At 47.8% G+C, this 23,177-nt stretch overlaps 1 long non-coding RNA gene across 1 annotated transcript; it reads right to left on the reverse strand.

The window, feature by feature from the left end:
• Nucleotides 1-7,399: 7,399 nt before the first annotated feature.
• On the reverse strand, nt 7,400-10,646 carry LOC128313420 (uncharacterized). The gene is made up of 2 exons (XR_008294095.1): nt 10,547-10,646; nt 7,400-9,335 (listed from the first exon to the last, which is right to left on the reverse strand). It is a non-coding gene; the product is annotated as an uncharacterized LOC128313420 (long non-coding RNA).
• Between the last annotated feature and the right edge of the window lie 12,531 nt (nt 10,647-23,177).

Below are 23,177 nucleotides of genomic sequence, written 5' to 3' on the forward strand. Positions count from 1 at the left end.
AGACTGGGTGGGGATTTGTGGTGATAGGGAGAATGTGTGTCCTGTCCAAGGTGGGCAGCAACGAATTGGTTCCCTCCAGCCGTTGCAATGTGGGCATGGGGCCTAGTGTTGCCAAATCTGAGCTTTACGACGAAGCAGGGCTGCCCTGTATGCTTTTGCAGGTTGTACACTGCACAAGACTGCTCAGCTGATAGGTCAACTGGAGACTGAGCTACAGTCCAAGCTCCACCTAACAAGCCCTGGGCCAGGACCATGGGACTTGGGGAGCAGAGGTGGGCTGGATTTTGACCCCCACCCCCATCCCTTGCAGCTCACCTTTGTGTAGCATGAAATTGTCCAGTGTGACCCCAGGGTGGAGTATCTTGCTTCCCATTGTGGAACTCCTCCCTGTCCATGGCAGCCAGGGCACAGGGGCCCTTCTTAGGTTCAGACAGGTAGATGCTCCTTTCCAGGGCCTGGCATCTCACGTTAAGTGTCAGTAGCTAAAGAGACGGAGAGATTACATGGGGTGGCCCCAGCTGTGTTTAGGTGTGTTTGAATGGTGGTTGATACGGCACTTTTGAAAACCCTGAGCTGCCAAACAAAATTCACTGGCATGCTAATTGAGCAGTGGGTCCCCAGCTAGCCACCTCTAGATTACTTCTTCCAAGCATAGGAGGCAGACTGTGAGTATATTTACCTATTGTGAGTAACCTTTGCGCATGCGTGGGTTTCTGCTTCGCGAAAGTCCCCTAAATTGTGTGTTTCACCACAGTGGGGTGTTCTTCCTGGGCATGACAGTACAGGGCGGTAAGGTTTGTATTTGGTCCAACTCTATGAGAGCTTGGTCCTGGAGCTTATCAGCTCTGTGATCTTGGTCAAGTTTTGGTCAATTTCACCCTCAACGTCCTCACCTATAATGCTGTATTAGAATGCTGGTTCTCCTGGTCTCTCGGGAACGCTGTGAGGATCAAGTCCAATGAGCTGATGCACGAGAAAGTACTCTACAAAATCTGATATCGTGGAAGCATCAGGTACCACACAGCTGCTGAAACGTGACGATTTATGGTGCTGATTTTTTTTTTTAAACTTTTTATTTATTTTTGAGACAGAGAGAGACAGAGCATGAACGAGGGAGGGGCAGAGAGAGAGGGAGACACAGAATCGGAAGCAGGCTCCAGGCTCTGAGCCATCAGCCCAGAGCCCGACGTGCGGCTCGAACTCACGGACCGCGAGATCGTGACCTGAGCTGAAGTCGGCCGCTTAACCGACTGAGCCACCCAGGCGCCCCGGTGCTGATTTTTTAAAAACACTTCTTTTTAGTATTTTTTAATGTGTATTTTTGAGAGAGAGGGAGAGACAGAGCGTGAGCGGGGGAAGAGCAGAGAGAGAGGGAGACACAGAATCCGAAGCAGGCTCCAGGCTTTGGGTTGTCAGCACGGAGCCCGATGCAGGCTGGAACCCGTGAACCGTGAGATCATGACCTGAGCCGAAGTTGGACGCTGAACCTACTGAGCCACCCAGGTGACCCCCATGGTGCTGATGTTTTAACCAGAGATGAAGAGGCCACTTGCTTATTATCAAAATGCTGAAAAAAAGGACTTTGCACTTCTACTCACCCTGTTCACTGCTGCGAACCCGTGCCTTCCCCATTTCAGTGAATATCTGTATTGCACCTTCATGTTCTTTTATTTGATGCTTACAAAAGTCCTACCTATTTTCTGATTAGGAAACGGGTTCAGAGAGCCCAAGGTAATGCAGCTGGCAAGGAACTTGTAGTTCACAGTGGCTCCTCATGGTCTCCTGGGACCATCAGAGGCCAGCCTGGAGCTCATCAGCACCATCAGTGGTAGGAAGGACTCAGCGCTCAGGTAGAAGATCAGCTGGAATCTCTTCTCTCCATCTTCTGCAAACAGTAGCCTCCGCCCCTGCTTTTGGGGAACTGCCTCCTTCTCTATTAATGTCATTTCATGCAGAGCTGCTTCTCAGGCCTGAGAGGGGCCTGCAATTTATTTATTAAAATTTTTTTCGTTGTATTTTTTAAATGTACATCCAAGTTAGTTAGCATATAGTGCAACAATGATTTCCTTAGTGCTCCTTACCCATTTAGCCCATCCCCCTTCCCACAACTCCTCCCGTAACCCTCAGTTTGTTCTCCATATTTATGAGTCTCTTATGCTTTGTCTCCCTCCTTGTTTTTATATTATTTTTGTTTCCCTTCCCTTATGTTCACTTGTTTTGTCTCTTAAAGCCCTCGTCTGAGTGAAGTCATATGATATTTGTCTTCCTCTGACTAATTTCACTCAGCATAATACCCTCCGGTTCCATCCACGTAGTTGCAAATGGCAAGATTTCATTCTTTTTGATTGCTGCGTAATACTCCAATGTATATACACACCACATCTTCTTTATCCATTCATCCACCGATGGACATTTGGGCTCTTTCCATATTTTGGCTATTGTTGATAGTGCCGCTATAAACATGGGGGTGCACGTGCCCTTTCGAAACAGCACACCTGTATCCCATGTATAAATGCCTAGTATGGCAATTGCTGGGTCATAAGATAGTTCTATTTTTAATTTTTTGAGGAAGCTCCATACTGTTTTCCAGAGTGGCTGCACCAGCTTGCATTCCCATCAACAATGCAAAAGAGATCCTCTTTCTCTGTATCCTTGTCAACATCTGTTGTTGTCTGGTTTTTTAATGTTAGCCATTCTGTATTTCCCTGATGATGAGTGATGTGGAGCATTTTTCATGTGTCGGTTGGCCATCTGGATGTCTTCTTTGGAGAAGTGTCTATTCATGTCTTTTGCCCATTTCTTCACTGAATTATTTGTTTTTTTGGGTGTTGAGTTTGGTAAGTTCTTTATAGATTCTGGATACTAACCCTTTATCTGATATGTCATTTGCAAATATCTTCTCCCATTCTGTTGGTTGCCTTTTAGTTTTGCTGATTCTCTCCTTCGCTGTGCATAAGCTTTTTATTTTGATGAGGTCCCAGTAGTTCATTTTTGCTTTTGTTTCCCTTGCCTCCAGAGACGTGTTGAGTAAGAAGTTGCTGTCGCCAAGGTCAAAGAGGTTTTTGCCTGCTTTCTCCTCGAGGATTTTGATGGCTTCCTGTCTTACATTGAGGTCTTTCACCCATTTTGAGTTTATTTTTGTGTATGGTGTAAGAAAGTGGTCCAGGTTCATTCTTCTGCATGTCGCTGTCTAGTTTTCCCAGCACCACTTGCTGAAGAGATTATCTTTATTCCATTAGATATTCTTTCCTGTTTTGTCAAAGATTAGTTTGCCATATGTTTGTGGGTCCATTTCTGGATTCTCTATTCTGTTCCATTGGTCTGAGTGTCTGTTTTTATGCCGGTACCATACTGTCTTGATGATTACCTTTGTAATACAGCTTGAAGTCTGGGATTGTGATGCCTCCTGCTTTGGTTTTCTTTTTCAAGATTGCTTTGGCTATTGGGGGTCTTTTCTGGTTCCATACAAATTTTAGGATTGTTTGTTCTAACTCTGTGAAGAATGCTCGTGTTCTTTTGATAGGTAGAGGGGCCTGCAATTTAATCTAGACTAAGGAGATACATGCTTCCACGCATTTGAATCTTGAAAGGTTACACATGTGGATGGAGAGAAGTTGCAGCTGGGTCATTCCAGGACCAAGCCTTGCTCAGTGGTTCTGGAGCTTGAGTAAGCACCAGAGTCACCCAGAAAGCTTTGTAAAACGGGTTGCTGGGCCCACCTTCAGAGTATCTGATTCAGGAGGTCTGAGATAGGGCCTGAGAATTTGTATTGCTAACAAGTTCCCAGGTGTTGCTGCTGCTCAGGGGACCTTAGTCAGAAGTTCTCAACCAGAGGTAATTTTGCCCCGCCAGGGGACATGTGGCAATGTCCAAAGACATTTTTGATTTTCACACCTGGAGGGCTGCTGCTAGCATGTAGTGGGTAGTGGTTAGGGATTCTGCTAAACGTCCTACAGTGCACAGGACAACCTTCACAACAAGGAATCATCTAGCCCAAAATGTCAGTAGTGCTGAGGCCGAGAGACTTTGCTTGAAAGGAATGGTCTATGTGCTCCATAGACTGAGGACCCAGAGATGCCATGTTCCTGCCTCTCTCTATGCTCTTCCTTGAGTCTCTGGGCTATGCCAGGATCCTTCCAAAACACTCTATTTTCTTGTATCTAATCAGAGTCAAGTTTTGTTACCTGCAACCAAAGATCTGATGGAGATGAAGATTTAACTGTTTTAGAAGCTCAGGTGGGTGTAGGAAGAGCACAGGCTGGTTTCTGGATTAGAATGACACGTGAATTTCTCTCCTTTTCTCCTGTGACTCTCATCCCTCCAGGTAACTGCTGTATGCTCTCCCACGTTAAATATATACCATAATTTGTTTATTTTTGGTGATAATGACTTACATTCTTTGCCTTCCCCTTTTAATTTTACTTCTTTTTCTTGCCTGTTTCATTTCTTGGTGGTTTATAGGTCCCATGATATATTCTGGGTATCAATCCATTATCAGTCATATGAATCGAGCATCTATTCTGTGATTTGCCTTTAACTTTGTTTATGGGGTCACTTATTATATAGAACTTTAAAATTTTACTTCAACCACATGTATTCATTTTTTTCCTTTTGGAATTTTTTGTTCTTTCTGTTTTAAGGCTCTTTCTGTATGCCAGTGTACTAAAGATCATCACCTCTATTTTCTTTAAAAAATGCAAAGCACTTAAAACAAAAAAGTCTAGTCTTTAATCCATCTGGAATTTATTTCTGTTTGTAGAGTGGGCCAGAGATCTCATTTTAGTTTTTCCATATGAGTAGCTAGTTGGCCCAGCATCAATTATTGAACAACACATCTTTTCCCCATTGATCTATAATGTCACCATTGCATGTGGTTAGTTTCTATTTATTTGCCGGTCTGTTTCTGGGCTCTCCATTCTGTTCTATTGGTCTGTTTGCCAGTGTCTGCACCAATGCCACACTGACTTAATTACTGTAAATTTATAATATGGGGAAGCATGAATATTTCCTCCTTGTTTGTCTTCCTACAAATTGTCTTGTCAAACTACCTTTTAGTCTATGTATATGAGTGTATGTGTGTGTGTGTGTGTGTGTACATATGTGTCTGTATATAAAGCACTATGTGTGGAAAATCTCATTGAAATATTGATATATTAAATATATGGAATAAATTAGGAAAAATATATTTATGTTACTTTTGCCTTGTTTTAAAATGTGAACAGATAATTACGAATCATCTAATATTTGAGAAACATCTGTAATGAGAAGTGGGGGAAGAGATAGAAAGAGAGAGACATAAAAGGTGGAGAGAAAGACTAAGAAAGACACTTTGGAAGATACAATTTAGAGAGCAGAGAAGAATTACAATTAATATTATAATTGTAATTAATTAATTAATTTTCTAATTAATATTTCTAATTAATATTCTCAGAGATTTGAGAAGATACTATGCCATGATAACTAAGCATGCTCCCAAACCTAACAATTACAGAATAAGATCTAGTTCTTCGAGATGAAAAATACAAGTAATATGAAAAAATTAAATGGGTGGCTTGTTTGATAAGGACAATGAGATAGCTCAGAGGTAGAAATGGACAGAGGTAGAAACTATGAAAGATAAAAGGCAGAGGTTGAATCCAGAAGAGACAATATTCAGCTTACAGGAGTTCCAGAAAGAGAATAAAGAAAATATAAGGGAAGAATTTGTAAATGGAATGTTTAAAAATTTCCAGAGCTGATGGACATGAGTTTATAAATTGAAAGGTGAGTGATAAAACAGGTCAAAAAGGGAAATTAGTGTGAAATTTCAGAGTACAAAGGGAAATGAGGAGATCCTAAAGGAAGAAAGAAAAAAGGAAAGAAAGAAAACATGTCATCTACACAGGAATCAGAATCAGATTTCTCATCAGTGATGCTGGGTCCTGGAATATGTAATGAAGCAAATGACTTCAGCGGTATGAGGAAAAGTAATTTTCAAAAGTAATTCAGAAAAGTTATTGAATAAGTGAAAGATGTTTTCAAAAGATACAAGGATTTGGAGAAGGTATCTCTTACAAATTCTTTCTTAGGAAGTTACTTGAGAATGTCCTCCAGTGAAATTGAGGGAGTGAATCGATAAAGAGGAAGTCATAAGCTTTGGACTATTGTAGAATAACCCAGGAGAGCACTTTGTGAGAATTTTCAGGAGGACTAGACGGGAAACATGCAGGAAGATGGCGTGGAAGTTGGGGTAAGGATGTTGGGCAGTGTTGCTAACTGAATACTTTGCCTGATGGAGAATTTGAAAAGAAAAAAAAAAGGTGATTATAAAGATAAATAAAGTAAGAAAAAAGGCAATTAGAAACTCAAGGGAAAACATAAAGCCAAGGATAAAGAAAGCATAATCATGATATATATTACTTAGGAATATTATTTATAATAATAATGTAAATACTGCTCATTTTCATATTTGAGAATATTTCTATAGGTAAAGAATTGAAGATTTAATTATATTTGCCAAACAACAGAATGTAAATGTTATCAATGGACAATGTAAAGGTACATATGTCAGAAGTTAGGAGATGGGTGTGGGGAGGAGAGCTAGAAAAAGATAGGGGCCCTAATATTTTTATAAAGTAGAAAGTTAAATACTAACAATAGTTGAAAGATGAATATAATGTATAGATATTACTTGGAGTTACAAATATAATTAATCAACAGTGATGTAAATATTTGAGGAGAATAAAGAAAGAAGGTAGAAAGCAGCTAATATCACATCTTGATATCATAGCAAGGAATCAATAGCAAATATACAAAACTGGCAAATGAAGAAATAATTAAGTAAGCATATTTAGAGATTTCGAGTTAACTACCAGAACCACCAGGTGAAAGAGTTAAAAAATAGTTATTTTTGGAGACTGGAAATAAGGGTGGGGAGGAATGAGGCCTTTCTTTACTATTTAATATTTTTTAAGTTTTATTTATTTCTTTTGCAAGAGACAGTGTGAGCAGGGGAGGGGTAGAAAGAGGGAGAGGGAGAGAGAGAGAGAGAGAATCTCAAGCAATCTCTGCAGGGTCGGTGGAAAGCCTGATGCAGAGCTTGAACTCACAAAACTGTGAGATCATGACCTGAGCCAAAACCGAGAGTCAGACTCTTGACTGACTGAGCCACCCAGGCGCCCTTAGTTTTTTAACCGTGTGATTGTTAATTTCATTTACAAACAAAATAAGACAAAAGTCATGGGTCTTAATCAAGCAATTCATATGTTATTCTCCTGTATTTGAAATCTGTCTTTGATACTTGCAAGCTATGTAGGTGTCTGGCCCAGAAGTGGGGGCTAGGAATATATATATATATATATATATATATATATATATATATATATATATATTTCCGTGTGTGTGTGTGTGTGTGTGTGTATTTTAATTTATTGATTGATTTTATTATTTATTTTTTAAAATTTACATCCAAGTGAGTTAGCATATAGTGCAATAATGATTTCAGGACTAGATTCCAGTGATTCATCCCCTACATATAACACCCAGTGCTCATCCCAACAAGTGTCCTCCTTAATGTCCCTTGGGGCTAGGAAATATTAATTTCCTATCCCTTCTTCTGAGGTTCCTTGTCGTTACCACCAGGAACGAAGCCTTCTTGGCTTTGTTTTATTCAGCCCCTGACCCTGTGCCCTGAACAAGGAAACAGAACTGCTGTGCCAAAATTCTGGGAGGCACTTTGTCACAAGTAGTTTCCTTACATATGTGACCCTAGCTCTGGACACATAATAGCACTCAGTAAATATTTGCTGGAATGGAATGGAAATGCCTAGAGAGACCGATGCCTCCAGCGGGTTCTGTCTGTGGGCTTCTCTCCAACCAGAACCAGAAACAGCCCCATGTTTATTCATTCAACACGTGTTTGTGCAGAGCCTACCGTGTTCCTGCGCAGGCAGTGAGACATCGTCTCAGCCTTCACGGAGACGGGCGTGCAATAACTCTGTAATTACACACTGCAAAAAGTGCCTGAACGAAAAGAATTGGACGGTTAAGGGAGAATAACTTAAGTGAAGGGAGGATGGAGGGAGGCTTTTCTGAGGAAGTGGCATATGAGTCCAGGATGAGTGGGGCCAAGCCAGGTCAAGAGAAAAGAGGATTGTCTAGATGGAGGGGGCAGCACGTGCAAAGGTCCTGAGGTGGAAAAACTGGGGTGTGGGATAGTGGTGCATCTCACACTTTAGGGTGCACCTGGGGATATTATCAAAAGGCAGATTCTGACTCGGGAGTTCTGGGATGGGTCTGAGCTCCCAAATTTCCATCCAGCTCCCAGGCCATGGCCGGTGCCGCAGCTCACATTAGAGAGGCACTGTGTTAGAGGAACTGACCACACACGGAGAGCAAGGATGAGGGTGAGGAGAAGGGACTAGAAGAGCAGACAGGGATCAGATCCGCAGGATTTAAAAAAAATTTTTTTTTAATGTTTATTTTTGACAAAGAGAGAGACAGAGCATGGGGGGGGAGGGGCAGAGAGACAGGGAGACACAGAATCCGAAGCAGGCTCCAGGCTCCGAGCTGTCAGTACAGAGCCCAATGCGGGGCTCGAACTCACAGACCGTGAGATCATGACCTGAGCCGAAGTTGGACGCTCAATTGACTGAGCCACACAGGCACCCCCAGATCCACAGGATCTTATGGGCTACCTTCTAAGTGTAAGGAGCAGAGCCACACGGTCTGATTGGACAACTGATAAACTACTTCTTACATTTTGTAAATGCTCTGTAACATTGCTGACTGCTGGTGGTTGAATCGGACACGCCCTTGGGAGATGAGGACGCTGGGCTCGTTCCTTGGTGCTGGAGAACTCTAAGAACCAGGGGGTTGCTAGAGGTGCTCAAAGTAGAGGCTGGTAAACCAGGCAGCCAGAAGCCCACCCCGTCTGTCTCTCGTCTTCCCTCTGTCCCACCCTCAGATCCGCTGCGTGTTTACAAGAAAGGCAGTGTGGTACGCTGGAAAGAGGAACCTGAGGACGCGGGGAGAAACCTCAGTTTACCTCTGTTTGTCTCTGGCCTTGGGCACGCCCTTAATCAGCCCGAGCCGTGCTTCCCGCAACTGTGAAATGGAGGTGCCTCATCTCCCTGGCAGGCAGGGCTGTGTGCAGTGAGCGTGGCTGTTCAGCAAACGAGATGTATTTTTCCTCACTCCTAACCCCGAGTCCCGAACCCGGGGAAATTTCAAAATACGCCATCTTCTGCATAAAGTGTGAGAACCGGAGACTGGCGGGACCTTCTTTATCTTGACATGCCACTCTACTCGGAGAAAGTTCCCCCGTCTTAAGTAAGCCAGCAGTATCTTGGGTTAGACTGGTAAAATACAGGCAAAGAAACAAGAAAGTGAGTATTTTCTTTTTCAAAAAGAAAATTCTCTGTAGGAAAAAAAAAAAGAGCTGGGTTCCCTTGCTTAGGTCTGTGCTGACCTTTTCCTGCCTGTCTGTCTGTCTGTCTGTCTCTGTCTTTCTACTCAACAACAGGATGCCCTCTTTCCCCCCCACCCCCCTGGCTGCCACCGAGCGGAGCCGCTCTGTCTGCCGAGCTGTGCTCTGTTTAAAGGAACAGACACCCGTTTCTCACAGAGGAACCATTAGGTAAACAATAATATATTTTTTTAAGCCCAGAAAGTGGCTCAACACTCTCAGCATGGAGTGAATGTCTCTAGCATTCCCCAGCTAGTTTTAGGACAAAGGTCTCCAGGGGAAGGATGCCTCTTTTCTTTTCTTTAAAAAGAGTAAAAGAGGACAACAGGAAACCTTGGCTGAGCGGGGCCGGGAGGCCTGAGGCCTGTAGGCAGGAGCCTTGTCTCGGCCTAAAGAACCCCCACAGGCTGCTCTCGGCAACCCTGGCCCGAATGGGCAGGAGAGGATGAGTGGCTTTCGTTCTGATACCCTCTCTCCCCTACATGTACCTCCTGTTTGCTGAGCACTTCCAGGACTGTGCAAAGGCCCCTCTGACATGACCTCAGTGCACCCCCCTAACGACACCCAGAGGTATGCATTAGTACCCCTACGTCACAGATGAGGAGACCAAGGCTCAGAAGGATAAAGTAATATGCCCGAGGTCAGAGTTCACATCAGGACTCAAAGCCGAAACTCCGAAGTCCGTTTCTAAACAACATCGACTTCCTGGATCCAAGCTTTTTGAATAACTTGACCTCACCCCATTGCTTCCCAGGAGAGGAAAAGGACCCATTTTCTAGCCCCGGAGGAGTGCGCTGCTCTGGGTTACCAGCGGGGTCAGGAACAGGGCTGAGGTTCCCAGGGTCCTGACTCAAATCCCCAGGGCTGGCGGTTTCTTTCAAGAAGAGAAAAATCCAGAGGTGCCGTCAGCACCACTGACTCCTCGTGCGGATGCTCCACTCTGGGACTTGCCCCAGTGAGCTCTTCCTGCCCGCCACCCCCATCTCCACCCGTGGAGGCCGGAGACCCCGGCTGTGCACCCCTGTTCCCCTGTGTTCGTGACAACAAAGAAATACAGCAAACCCTCTTATGCACAGTTTTGCTTTCTGCCCTGTCAATTACCTGTGGTCAACGGTGGCTCGGAAACAGATGACCCTCCTTCCGAGGGAGCATCAGAAGGTCCACGGCAGCCTGCCGTGATGTCACTTCCTCTCATCACGTGGGCATGTTATCATCTCACATCCTCACCAGAAGGGTGAGTGTAGTGCCTTAAGATATTTTGAGAGAGTCATATAACTTTTATTGCAGTATATTGTTGTAGCCGCTCTATTTTATTGTTAGTCCTTGCTGTGCGTCTCTTACTGCGCCTAGTGTAGAAGTTAACCTTTATCGTGGGGAGGCGCCCACGGCACAAAACATAGTGTCTGTGGGGTTTGGCACTCTCTGTGGTTTCGGGCATCCACCGGGAGTCTTGGAACGTATCCCTGGTGGATAAGGCGGAACTACTGTAATTACCAGAAAAATAAAGCCACAGAATGTATTCTCAAGCTGAGTAGAAAGAAAATATATTTTTGGCTTCTTCAAAATATAGTGACGGTGCCCTGATGGGGGATAGGTCACCTGGGAGGGGTGTTGTGGGGTGGGAGGTGGTGTCCCACTGGCTCTGGGCGAAGGCAGACCCGGGGCAGAGAAGAACTTGCTGGTGTGGGTCCATGAGAAGAGGGGGTTATGGAAGCCTTCTCTGTGCCAGGTTGTCCTTCTCTCTCCGCGGCAACCCGCAGAAGGGCCGCATTACGGTTTTCACAACGAGGAAAGTGAGGCCAGAGGGGCTCGGCAGCCCTCCCGGGGTTGGCCTGGCTGCCCAGTGAGTGTTCCTCATCAGACCCCGTGAGAGCTACACTGCCTGTGGGTGAAATGTATCAGACACACCACGCAGGCTCAGTGTGATTCACGTCGTTGGTTCCTTGCCTCCAAGGGCACATCACAGATGGAAGGCCTGGCTGGTAGGCTTCACGGTAGCTCGATGGTAAGCCAGGCAGAGGGTTTTAAAGCTTCGGTGGAGATAGGGGGGTTTTGACGCTTTGCTGAACCCTGTGAGATGAGACATGGCGCTGAAGGTTGTCATCTTTGTGAATTATTTGCTCCCTACGCAGACAAGGGAAAACCAAGTTCCTGCACTGGCCTGGAGGAAGGAGGGGCAGGACAGAGCCGGGGTGGGGGGGAGCCTTCTTGCAGTCAGTAGTCTGAAACCGAGACCTGGAGCTCGAGGAGAGCCTCCTAGCGGCAGGAGCCGAGCCCAGCTCTTCACAGCCGGCTGCCGCTTCCAGGACAACAGTGGCACCGCTGGGTGTGACAGCTGTGTCCTCCAGATAGCTTCTTGGCCCTGCTCTCCATGCCCGGGAGGCTGGACTCCTGGGCTTGTCTGAGATACTAGCAGGACATCAGAGGCCCAGAAGAGAGAGGTTGGGGGATTTCCTCCCTCCTCTTGGTGCTGCAGCTCTGTGTCCCTGCAGTGGCAGGCCCTAGCGACGGGCCTTTCCAGTGCCTCCAGCTCTTACCAGGGCCTCAGTCCTGGGGGAGGTAACGGCTTTCTTCCTTCACTAGGTTCTCTTCAAATCTCCCTGCAGAGTATGCCTTCTGTTCCCTGCAGCCCCCTGCGTGGAGACTGCAAGGTGCTTCTTCCTCCGGTTGGCAGAGGGGGAGGCTGAGGCCTGGCATAATAGATCTTGCCAAGGCCAGAGGGCTCATGAGGGCAGAGAGAGGACCCAAGCTAGAATCTTCCCAAATCCACCCCCCATCGCAGAGAGGCTGGCTAACAGGGAGACTTGGCGAGGCCTGCACGGGGATCCCCTTTGTTACTTCCGAAGCCAGATCCTGGGTGTGGGGGAGGGTTGAGGGAGCACGTGGGGTGGGAGGTCAGTCCGACCGGCCATGTGTCTTTGTCGTAAGTGACCTGTGCCTCAGACAGATCCAATCGCTCCGCCTGACCGACAGATTCTTCTATGAGCTAAGCTGGGAGACGGCAGGGCACTATTCCCTGAACCCACTTTCCAGCTGGGGACACTGAGGCTCCGACAGCTGCAGAGCTGCCCGGAGGGTGGCAGGGGACTTGCAGAGGGAGGTGTTGCTGCTCTGGAGGCTCAGCTCCAATGGGGCTTGTAACGTTTGCCCCGAGAGCCACCAGCTGAGATGAGCAGGTACACTGTCAAGGACCACCTAAAGCTCTGACAGATGAGAAGAAGGGAAAAGACAGGAGGGAGGGAGAATCAGCATTTGGGGGAACAAATGTGGTAAGATGCTAGACCCTCAGCTACCTCACTGTGTCGGCTTGACCACCGTTTATGATGACACGCGTTGTCCGGATGACGAAACACTGACTGAATAGGTTGAGTAACGTTGCCCAGCTCATCAGTGGCAGGGCTGGGAGTGTAGTTTCAGTCTGACCCCAGAACCTTCTGTATGCGTCAGCAACACTGCCTGTGCCCAAGAGAAATAAAAAGAGAGGAGGGAGGGAAGACTGAGAAAAGCAAGAGAAAGCCACTAGCTGCTGGACGAGAGGCCCTAGGGAGGTGCTGGAACATTGCAGTGAAATGGTGGGTTCTGGAGGCAGTCTGCCTGGATTCAAATCCCCACGTCTCTACCTACCAGCTGTGTGATAGTTGGATATGCTTACTTAACTTTTCGGCGCTGCGTTTCTTCACGTGTAAACAGAGATAATAGCACCTGTGCTGGCCTGGGCCTGTTGGCCTTGATAATCCCTCTGTACCTTCCCCCTGCTCGGCATCGAAGAGGGACTGACCCTTGTGGTTGCCAGCCTCCAGGAAGGTTTAACCAAGGGAAGGGACTGACAGAAGCTTGGTGAGCAGGGTTGGAGAGGCCAGAGTGTTCTTTCTCTCCCATACTGCCTCTGGCCTCTGGAAGCGGCTCCTTCTCCTTCATGGTGTTTACCCTTGCTGCACAGGGCCGCTGTGATTCTGGCTTCTGGATGATCCCAAAGCCGTAACACCCGCTCTCTCTGCCCAGCCGTAGCTGGGGGCGGCGTAGAAGCTTCTTCCTGTTGCTGCCCTCTGATGTTTGGCCTCTCTGCTCTTCCAGCCCTAAGAAAGCCAATTCTCTGTATTGCATTTTTCTCTTCGAAGGACTCAGGGTGATTTCTCTTTTCCTAATTGCTACCGCATACGGTTGATGTGAGAATTCAGTAAGTTAATCAACACCCAAGCACTCAACACGTGTTAGCCTCCAGTCTCGTCATTGCCGAGGCCCCGGATCGTCCAGCCCGGCTCACGTGTTTCTGAACCGTAGGCTCCTCTGTGGCTCTCTCCCCCTGGGGGCGGAATACTCTCTGCGTCCATTTGTCCCCCCCTCGCCTAAGCACCAATGCCAGCCAGTCACCTGCGCTATCTGCACCCCTCGCGGCAGGTGTTATTATTCCCATTTTACAGATGGGGAAACAGGCTCCGAGCCATGGTAGCTGTTTGCTACCAGGCCAGGGGCGGGGTGGAGATTCAAACTCAGGTTTGTGAGACACCATAGCTGGAGTCCTCACCGCCATGTGGGGCCGTGGAGAAGCTGCAGGCCCATTTTCCATGAGTCAGAAGGGAAGCTGGGTTGTGTTCCTGAACTTTCTTGTAGAGTTTCCCTCTGGATGCTGCTAGCACTAACAGCCAGGTGTGTGTGTGGGGGGGGGGGGGGGTGGGGGGGTGTGGGTGGGTGTTGGGGGTTCTCTCTTCCTCCCCTAGGTCCTGCTGGAGCTGATCTGACCCTTGCCACCTGTGGTAAGGGAAATACCGGATCTCGACCTAGAGTCTTTACGGGTTAGCTGAGGGCGCCCCTCCCTGAGGTGGGGGTACAGGAGGGTGCCATCCTAGGAAGGAGGAACTAAGAAGGGGTTTCTCTTTTACCAGAATCCTGGTAGCCACATTTGTGGACGTGGAAAGACACCCACAGTCTGTTGTGCTGTGAGAAAAGCTGGCTGTAGGACTGCACGTTGACGACGAGCCTATCTGTGCAGAGCTGGGCACGCGTGCGTGTCTGTGGGTAGACAGGTGCCTGGGAGCCGCACGGGCACACACGGAAACTAGCTCTCTGTGGCAGGGGGGATTTTGCATTTTTTAAACGTTTTTAAACGTTCCTGCATGATTTGACTCTTTTGCCAATCAGTAGTGAGTCGATACCCTTTTATTAAAAGAAAGAAAGCCCCTCAAGGATTTCCACCTTAAAACTCCAGGAGTGGACTTATGTGGATCCTGAGAAACTTAACAGAAACCCATGGGGGAGGGGAAGGGAAAAAAAAAAAAGAGGTTAGAGTGGGAGAGAGCCAAAGCATAAGAGACTCTTAAAAACTGAGAACAAACTGAGGGTTGATGGGGATGGGAGGGAGGGCAGGGTAGGTGATGGGCATTGAAGAGGGCATCTTTTGGGATGAGCACAGGGTTTTGTATGGAAACCAATTTGACAGTAAATTTCATATATTAAAAAAAACAAACAAAAACAAACAAACAAAAAAAACCTCCAGGAGTGGAAAACAGAGAAGATGTTGCAGACGCGTGCCTGCTTGCAGGGTCCTCAGCCAGGAAGGTCTCAGGGAAGTAAGTTGCCACTCAAGGCAAGGACAAAAGGCTAGGACTTTCTTCTTTTTTCAGAAAGGGGGATGTGATCAAGCATTTGGGCTGAGGGAAGGGTGCCCACAGCTGGGGAAACGACACGGATAGCAGAGGGGGGTGTGCTCCTTGGTGGGACAAGGGCTTAGGGAGGTGGGGGTGGGGTGGAATCTTGGCACAGGTGGTGGGATTAGCCCCGGACAGGGGGAGGAGGACCCCTTGCATGCAGCAGGAAGGGCAGTGTAAGTGGGCAAAGGTCGTAGGTGGGGTGGCAGGAAGGTGAGGGCGTCCTTTCCTGATTGCCTCTATTTTCTCTGCGAAGTAGGAGGTGAGGTCATCCCGTGAGAGTGAGACGGTCAGCATCCCAGGCTGGGGGCTCGCGGGGCCGAGGGAGGTTTGGAAGGTGCTGTGGGGGATCGAAGAAGGGCTGGCTGGTGGGGACCAGTGGAGGACGGTCAATCTCTGTTGAGGACAGCTGCTGTTAGAGACCTTTCATTTGGACCTCGTCCAAACGTCTTTCTCTAGTGGAATTCTGGTGTCTGGAGCTGGCGATGGAAAGGGCACATTGTTAGGTTGACTACACAGCTTCGAGGCTTTATGGGTTGATGTGACTGGGGGACAAGGTGGGGAAGGGTTGGCAGTGACCACAGGAGAGTGGGTTAAATGAGGAATCGTGACCCTTGGGCCACCTAGGAAGGGAGGGAACTCAGCGTGTAGGAGAGAAAAGTCTCAAAGAGAACAAAGGCTGGGCTCTGAAGGAGTTGATAGACGGGAGGAGGGTGTCTGCTGTGGCAGGGGATGAGGTGCTGGTGTGGGCGGTGGCAGATTCCCGAGTGACCGTGGGGGAGGGAGTGGAAATGGACGGGAGTCAAAGTCCTTGAATGGAGGCCAGGGTGAAGGACGGGCCATCCTCGTGTTGAGGTGGAACTTGGAACGGAGAGGGAAAAGTAGGAGCTAGGAGCCTCAGGGAATGGATGTCGGGGAGGGACTGGGAGATGGCGAGATCAAAGCCGTGAGAGGAGATGGGGAGGCTCAGGATGGCCAGGAAGAGACGTTTTTGTTCAAGGTGGGAAGAGCAAGACAGATGAGGTCTGGAAAGTGAATGTGTGGGAAAAAGACCAGGTTCTGGGTCCCGGAATGTCACTGGGGAGCCTGGAGGCCACGAAGCACGCTTCGCAGTGGGGGGAAATCGAGACAAGAGGAGAGGACGTGAGATGCTCATGGCTAATTAGCAGCAGAGACCACGTGCTCTAACGCTAGGTGAGGGCTTCTTCCCTGTACTGAGATCACAGAACCACGAGCCTTTAGTGCTGAAAGTCATCCCGAGAAGGCATCTGTAGGCCAATCCTTAGGTTCTAAAGCCGAGCAAACAGCAAATTGGGAAAGTTCAGTGAAGCTTAGCAGAGCTGGGACCAAACCCAGGTCTCCTGACCCACGGTTTGTGCCCGGTGCTGGCGTGGGATGGGGGAGAGAGTGGGTCCGAAAGGGAACGCAGAAGGTAGAGCGTATGGATGTGTAAAGGGGTGCGTGCATGCGTGCATGCACGTGTGAATTCACACGCACAGGTCTGTATTTGTAAGAAAGCTGGAACCAGGACTATGTTTCTCTTTCCCAAGAAAAACACGTGGCTGCCTTTGGAAAGGGTGTCAGTCAATGCTTTCCTTTGCCAGGAGTGGCGACGGGAGAAATGAGTCACCCCATCCCGTATCTCCTGATCCCGGAGGATGCACACTGGGGAGGCAGCTCCGAGTATGCTTTGTGACCTCACGGGGCACCGGAGCTGCCGCACGTGGCCGTACCTGCTCGAACCAGCAGGCTTGCAGGCCCACACTTCCCCTGGTGTGCTGGCACCAGGACGCCCACGCTGGGCACATGTGCTTGGTCAGGCCTTGTGGTAGTCTGCTGGGCTGGCCCTAATAACGTACCACAGACTGGCGGGGGGGCGGGGGTGCTTACACAACAGAAGCTTATTTTCTCCCAGTTCTGGAGGCTGCAAGTTTGAGACCAAGATGGCAGGGTTGCCTTCTTCTGAGGCCTCTCTCCTTGGCTTGTAGATGCCCATCTCCCTGTGTCTTCACACGGTCTTTCCCCTGTGTGTGTCTGTGTCCTAATCTCTCCTGATAACGAGACCAGTCGTATTGGGTCAGGGCTTACCCTAATGACCTCATTTTACCTTAATCACCTCTTTAAAGACCCTATCTCTGGGCGCCTGGGTTTAGCGGGTTAAGAGTCTGGCTCAGGTCATGATCTCACAGTTTGTGAATTCAAGCCCTGCGCCGGGCTCTGTGCTGACAGCTGGGAGCCTGGAGGCTGCTTCGGGTTCTGTGCCTCCCTCTCTCTCTGCCCCTCCCCTGCTTGTGTTCTACCTCTGTCTCTCTCTCGAAAACAAATAAACATTCAAATGAAGCCTAAAATAAAATAAAATAAAATAAAATAAAATAAAAGACCCTATCTCCACATACAGTCATGTCCTGAGGTCCTCGAGGTTAGGACTTCAACATTCAATTTTGAGGGACAAAATTTAGCCCCAAACAGGATTATTTTGGTGGCAAGGCACAGAACCCCACTCAAGTTAACCAAGTAAAAAGAGGGTTTATTTGTAAGGATGAGGCCACTCAAGGGGACTGTGAACTAGAAAACAGCTCTTTCCATTTCATTCCTTCCTGAGGTGGTGGTTTTAAACTATGGTCACAAGTTCTTTGACACCCCGCTGCCATAGAGAGGTGGGTTCTATATCCCGCCTCTTGAATCTGGGTGGGCTTATGACTGTTTTGACCAATACAGCATAGTGGAAACGATGCTCGGCCACTTCTAAGGCTCCATCATGAAAGGCCATGCAGCTTCCAGCTCGTTCACTGAAATACTCACTCTTGGGGCCTTGACCTGCCTGTAAGAAATCCAATGACCCGGGAGCGACTGAGTGGCTCAGTGGGTTAAGCATCCTACTCTTGATTTCAGCCCACGTCATGAGCCCCGTGTTGTCAGGCTCCATGTGTTGACAACGAGAAGCCTGCTTGGGATTCTCTCTCTCCTTCTTTCTCTGTCCCTCCTCTGCTCATGCTTCTCTTCCTGTCTCTCAAAATAAGTAAATAAACTTTAAAAAGAAAAAAAAAAAAAGAAACGAAACCCAATGACCCCGAAAGACCATGCTGGAGACACCATAGTTAGGCATTCTGGTTTACAGAATGATATATGATATATGATAGGATGTTGTTGTGTTGAACCACTAAGTTTTGGAGTAGTTTGGTGTGCAGATAGATAAGCAGAGCACCGGAAGTCTGCTTTTTTCTGCTTTTCTTACCTATGGGTTTTTCCTATTTGCTCACATTTCCTGCTCCCCTGTAAATCATCCGCCCAAGTTTTTGCTCTAGTCCCTACATCTCTGGGATTAGAGTCTCCCTATTAGTCAAAACGCTGGGGAACCTGATCAGCCAAGACCAGGGACAGGGCCATGTGTGATGCAGAATAGGTCACGGCTCTTGGAGGTTGGGGCCCAGCAGACCCAGAACCTCATCTACAGTGTCCACTTCCACGGCCCGTCTGAGTCTGGCCCATGAGAAGTTGTTACTTCAGGCTTCTCTGAGAATGTACTGCCCTTAGACCACAGCAGGCTCTTCCAACTCAGAATCACGTGGTCAGCTTTAAGACGGAAGAGGGTCCTGTGATCAGCCAGTTTATTCTCTGATCCAAACGGGAATTCCTTTGATGATGTCAGAAAGATGAAATCTCCACAGCCTCTTTTTGATATTCTCCGGGCTGGAATTCATCAGGCCAGCTTATCAGGTAGCACATTGCCATCCTGCCTTCTGCTTGTTCAAAACGTTCCGCAGGTGGGGATGAGACTGCTTTCCCCCGTCTCTTATTCATTAGGCTTTGTTTGTCCTGTCCTCAGCATCATGTGAGTAGATGATTCCCTCTTTTAGCAGAAAATCTTTGAAATACTTGAATCCTTCATTTTAAAGTTTAATTCTTACTTACTTATTTATTACTTTTGATTTTAGAGAGAGAGAGACCATGAGCGGGGGAGAGGGGGAGAGGGAGAGACCGAGAATCTTAAGCAGGCTCCATGCTCAGTGTGGAATCTGATGTGGGGCTTGATCCCATGATCACCCTGGGATCGTGACCTGAGCTGAAATCAAGAGGTGGACGCTCAACTGACTGAGCCACCCAGGTGCCCCTAAGTTTTGTTTTTTATTTATTTATTTATTTATTTATTTTTAGTGGAGTATAGTCGACACACAATGTTATGTTAGTTTCAGATGTATGACATAGAGGTTGGACAAGCCTATAGTTATGCTGTGCTCACCACAAGTGCAGCTTCCATCTGTGAGTACACAACACTATCATGATAGCATTGACTCCATTCCCTGTGCTGTGCCTTTCACCCCTATGACCTATTCATTCCATAGCTGGAAGCCTGTATCTCCCACTCCCCTTCACCCATTTTGCCCTTCCCTCCACCCCTTCCCTCTGGCAACCACCAGTTCGTTCTTTGTAAAGTTTTATCTCTTCGTAGCAAACCTGGGACTCAGGAATAATTATCAGAATGTGTGACCAGAGAGGAGGAGGGGGAGAGAAGCTGATTCGATCTCACTAGGAATCGAATGAGTGCAGATAGGGATTGAGTTCACTTTCTCAACTGCAAATTCTTTTTGATCATATACCTGTTCTTTAGAAAAATGTCTGGCTTCCCCCCCCCCCCCCCGCCGCCGCCCTTTCTTTAAAAAAAATTTTTTTTAAATGTTTATTTATTTTTGAGAGAGACAGAGTATGAACGGGGTGAGGGAGGTGGGCGGGCAGAGAGAGAGGGAGACACAGAATCTGAAGCAGGCTCCAGGCTCTCAGCTGTCAGCACAGAGCCTGATGCGGGGCTTGAACCCATGAGCTGTGAGATCATGACCTGAGCCGAAGCCGAACGCTCAATCGACTGAGCCACCCAGGCGCCCCTAACAATACCCTCCCCCCTTTCCTGTGTTAGCTTTGTAGGGCTGTCATAACATGACCACAAACTGGGTGGCTTAAAGCAACAGGAATTTATTCTGTCACAGTCATGGAGTTCTGAAGGGCGTTGGTAGGGTTAGTTCCTCCTGGATGCTTTTGAGGGAGGATCCATTCGGTGCCTCTCTCCTAGCTTCTGACAGTCCTGGCAATGTTTGGTGTTCTTCAGTTTGCAGACGTGAGCATCACCCAGTCTCCACCTCTGTCTTCGCTGGATGTTCTTCCCCATGTCCTCTGTGTCTATCTATGTCTAAGTTTTCCTCTTCTTCTAAGGATATCAGACATCGGATCAGGGCCCACCCTAATCCAGTATGACTTCATCTTAACTAATTAAATGTGCAAAGACTCTAATTACAAATAAGGTTATCTTCTGAGCTTCCAGGTGAACATGAATATTTTGAGGACACCCTTCGACCCAGTATATTTTTCTTCCTTCCTTTCCTGTCTCCCTTCCATCTTTCTTTCCTTTGTTCCTCCCTCTCTCGTCTTCTTTTTCTCCTTCCATCCATATCTCCTTCCTGAAAAACAATATAAACACCTGGTGTACTCAGAGGGGGCGCCGTGCCTGGGGGAGCACGTGTATTATTTGGTAGGAGGTCAGAAAACTTCCAGAAAGCAGGGACCATGTTGCCGCTTGTAGAAGACTAGCAAATCACTCAGTGCTAACATCTTTATTAGATGTTTTAGCAAGTGATACTCAAGAAGAAGGAGAAGGAAGAGGAGGCAGGTAAGAGGAAAAATACAGGTCGTGGGCTGAAGTGACTCCGGCACTTGAGTCTGGGGAGCTCAGGTGGAGGTGAGAGGCTGTCCTCTCTAGGAATGAAGACGAGTCAAGCAACAGGGATGCTTGCCTTTGTCTGAGATTCTCTCACGGCCACGCTCAGTATGAAAGCCGTGTTGAATCCCTCTAGACTGATGCTGGCCCGTAATGGCCCACGAGCCACAGCGAAATGAGAATGAGCTCTATAAGTGCAAAATACACACCAGACTTCAGATACTTAAGTATGAAAACAAAGAATGTAAAATATCACATGAATAATTTTTGCATTGATTACATTCTAAAACAATATTTTGGATGTAAGGGGGTTATATGAAGTGTATTATGGAAATCAATTTCACCTGTTGCTTTTTATTTTTTAAAAATGTGGCTACTAGAAAATTTCAAGGGACATATGTAGCTCACTTATCTTTCTATTGGGCAGTGCTGTTATGGGTTCAGAGTAACATGGTATGAAGCTTATCTGCAGGGTGTGAACGTTGGCTTCGCCATTGACAAAATGTATGCTCCTGGGCAAGACGCTTTGCTTCTCTAGGCTTTGTTTTTCTCCCCTATGGAATGGGCATGACGTGATCATGATTCCTAGCCCACCTCCCTCCGGAGGTCCCTGTGAGCATCAAAGGAGAGAATGCATGTGAGGAGGCTTCATGACTGTAAAAGGCAGACAAATGTGTTCTTAATTTTTTTAAAAAATGTTTATTCATTTTCTGAGAGACAGAGAGAGACAGAGCATGAGTGGGAAAGGGGCAGAGAGAGGGAGACCCAGAATCTGAAGACAGGCTCCAGGCTCTGAGTAGCTGTCAGCGCAGAGCCCGACGCGGGGCTCGAACTCACGAACCGCGAGATCATGACCTGAGCCGAAGTCGGACGCTCAACCGACTGAGCCACCCAGACGCCCCAGACAAATGTGTTCTGATCAGCATCAGCTGCCGTAGCAACAATGACATCTACATCAACACCGCCACCATCACCACCATCACCGTGAGGATTGCCTCCTCTTTCAGCCAAGAGACTCAGGCCACCGGGGCAGGAGCATAATACCAGACCCAGGGTAAAACACAGCCCACAAGAATTTCTGCTTTCAGCTCTTCCCAAACCTTGTGGCTGGATCGTAAGTGACTTGCCCTCTGCCAGCTGCCAACAGGGCTTTTGTCTGCTCGGAGGGGGTGGGGTGGGGCAGGTCTCCGAGAAAAATATGCCGTCCACCTAGTACTTCTCAATCAATACGGCGTTTATGCATGCTTTTGGATTAGAATAAGCCATCCCACTTTTTTTTTTTTTAAAGCATTTCTGTTGCATCAGACCACCAAAGCATTTCCCCTCTCTTTTTTTGGCCACCAAATATTTTTATGATTTTCCACATAAACAACTAGGGAAAATGCTAGCAGCCACTCAGGCGGCAGTGGCAGGCACACTGTCTCCCATGAGAGTAGGGGATTAAAAAAAAAAAACACAAAAACGCAACAACAACAAGACCAATGCCTAGGGGGTGGGGGGGGGTGGCAAGGGAGAGGTAGTTGGTCTAAGATACAAGGATTTCTATGAATTCTTCTTGGGAATTCTGGGATAATAAACTAGCAGTCACCCTGTGGCTTCAGGCAGTGATGCTCTCACTTTTGAAAGAGTGAAATCTTTGCAGATGGAATTAGGCATTGGTGAGGTCAGGAGGTGGGTGGGAGTGACCCCACCCATCTGAGACCTGCCTCCTTCTGGTCCCCTCTCTTCCCAGTCTTTGTGCCCCTCCCCCTCCCCTCACTAAGCGAGAATCACGGTAAGGTTGGGGGACCTGCCTCCTGAAGGAGACTGGGTGCAGATGGCCACAAGCTCATGGTAACTATTGATTATTTGGTCTTTTTTTTCCTCTCTTATTTCCATCCCCGGCCAGCTTTCCCAGAGACATAGCGGGGCCTCTCGTAGCCAGCCAGCTGCTCTGTGCTGAGAGATTTAAAATCCCGCAATTGATTCTGACTGTGTCCAGAACAATAGGCGTCTGAATCTGATTTATTAATCTTCTGGGGAGTGAGAGAGGCGGGCTTCATGTCCAGGCTGTTTACTGCGATGACAATGCTCAGGGCTCGGACTTGCACTTCAGCCGGGTTCATTATGGGCCGAAGCCCCGGGAGCAGCAGGCAGGGGACACTTCCAACCTGAGTGAAGCCGTGAGGACCCACCGCACAGAATCAGGGGAGAGGTGTGGAGGGAGCAATAGGAGGGGCAGGGTTGATTTAGGGAAGATCCCCAAATGGGTCACCGTGAGTGTCTTCCTGGGGGGTGATGGGCGTGGCTCCCAGTGGATGTGTGGTACAGTTCATCCCATTATCTCCGTTTTGTGGTTGAACCTGTAGGTCTCTGGAAGACAGAAGCTGGCTACCCGGGG

The sequence above is a fragment of the Acinonyx jubatus genome, chromosome E1, assembly GCF_027475565.1.
Source record: "Acinonyx jubatus isolate Ajub_Pintada_27869175 chromosome E1, VMU_Ajub_asm_v1.0, whole genome shotgun sequence".
Classification (NCBI taxonomy): Eukaryota; Metazoa; Chordata; class Mammalia; order Carnivora; family Felidae; genus Acinonyx; species Acinonyx jubatus.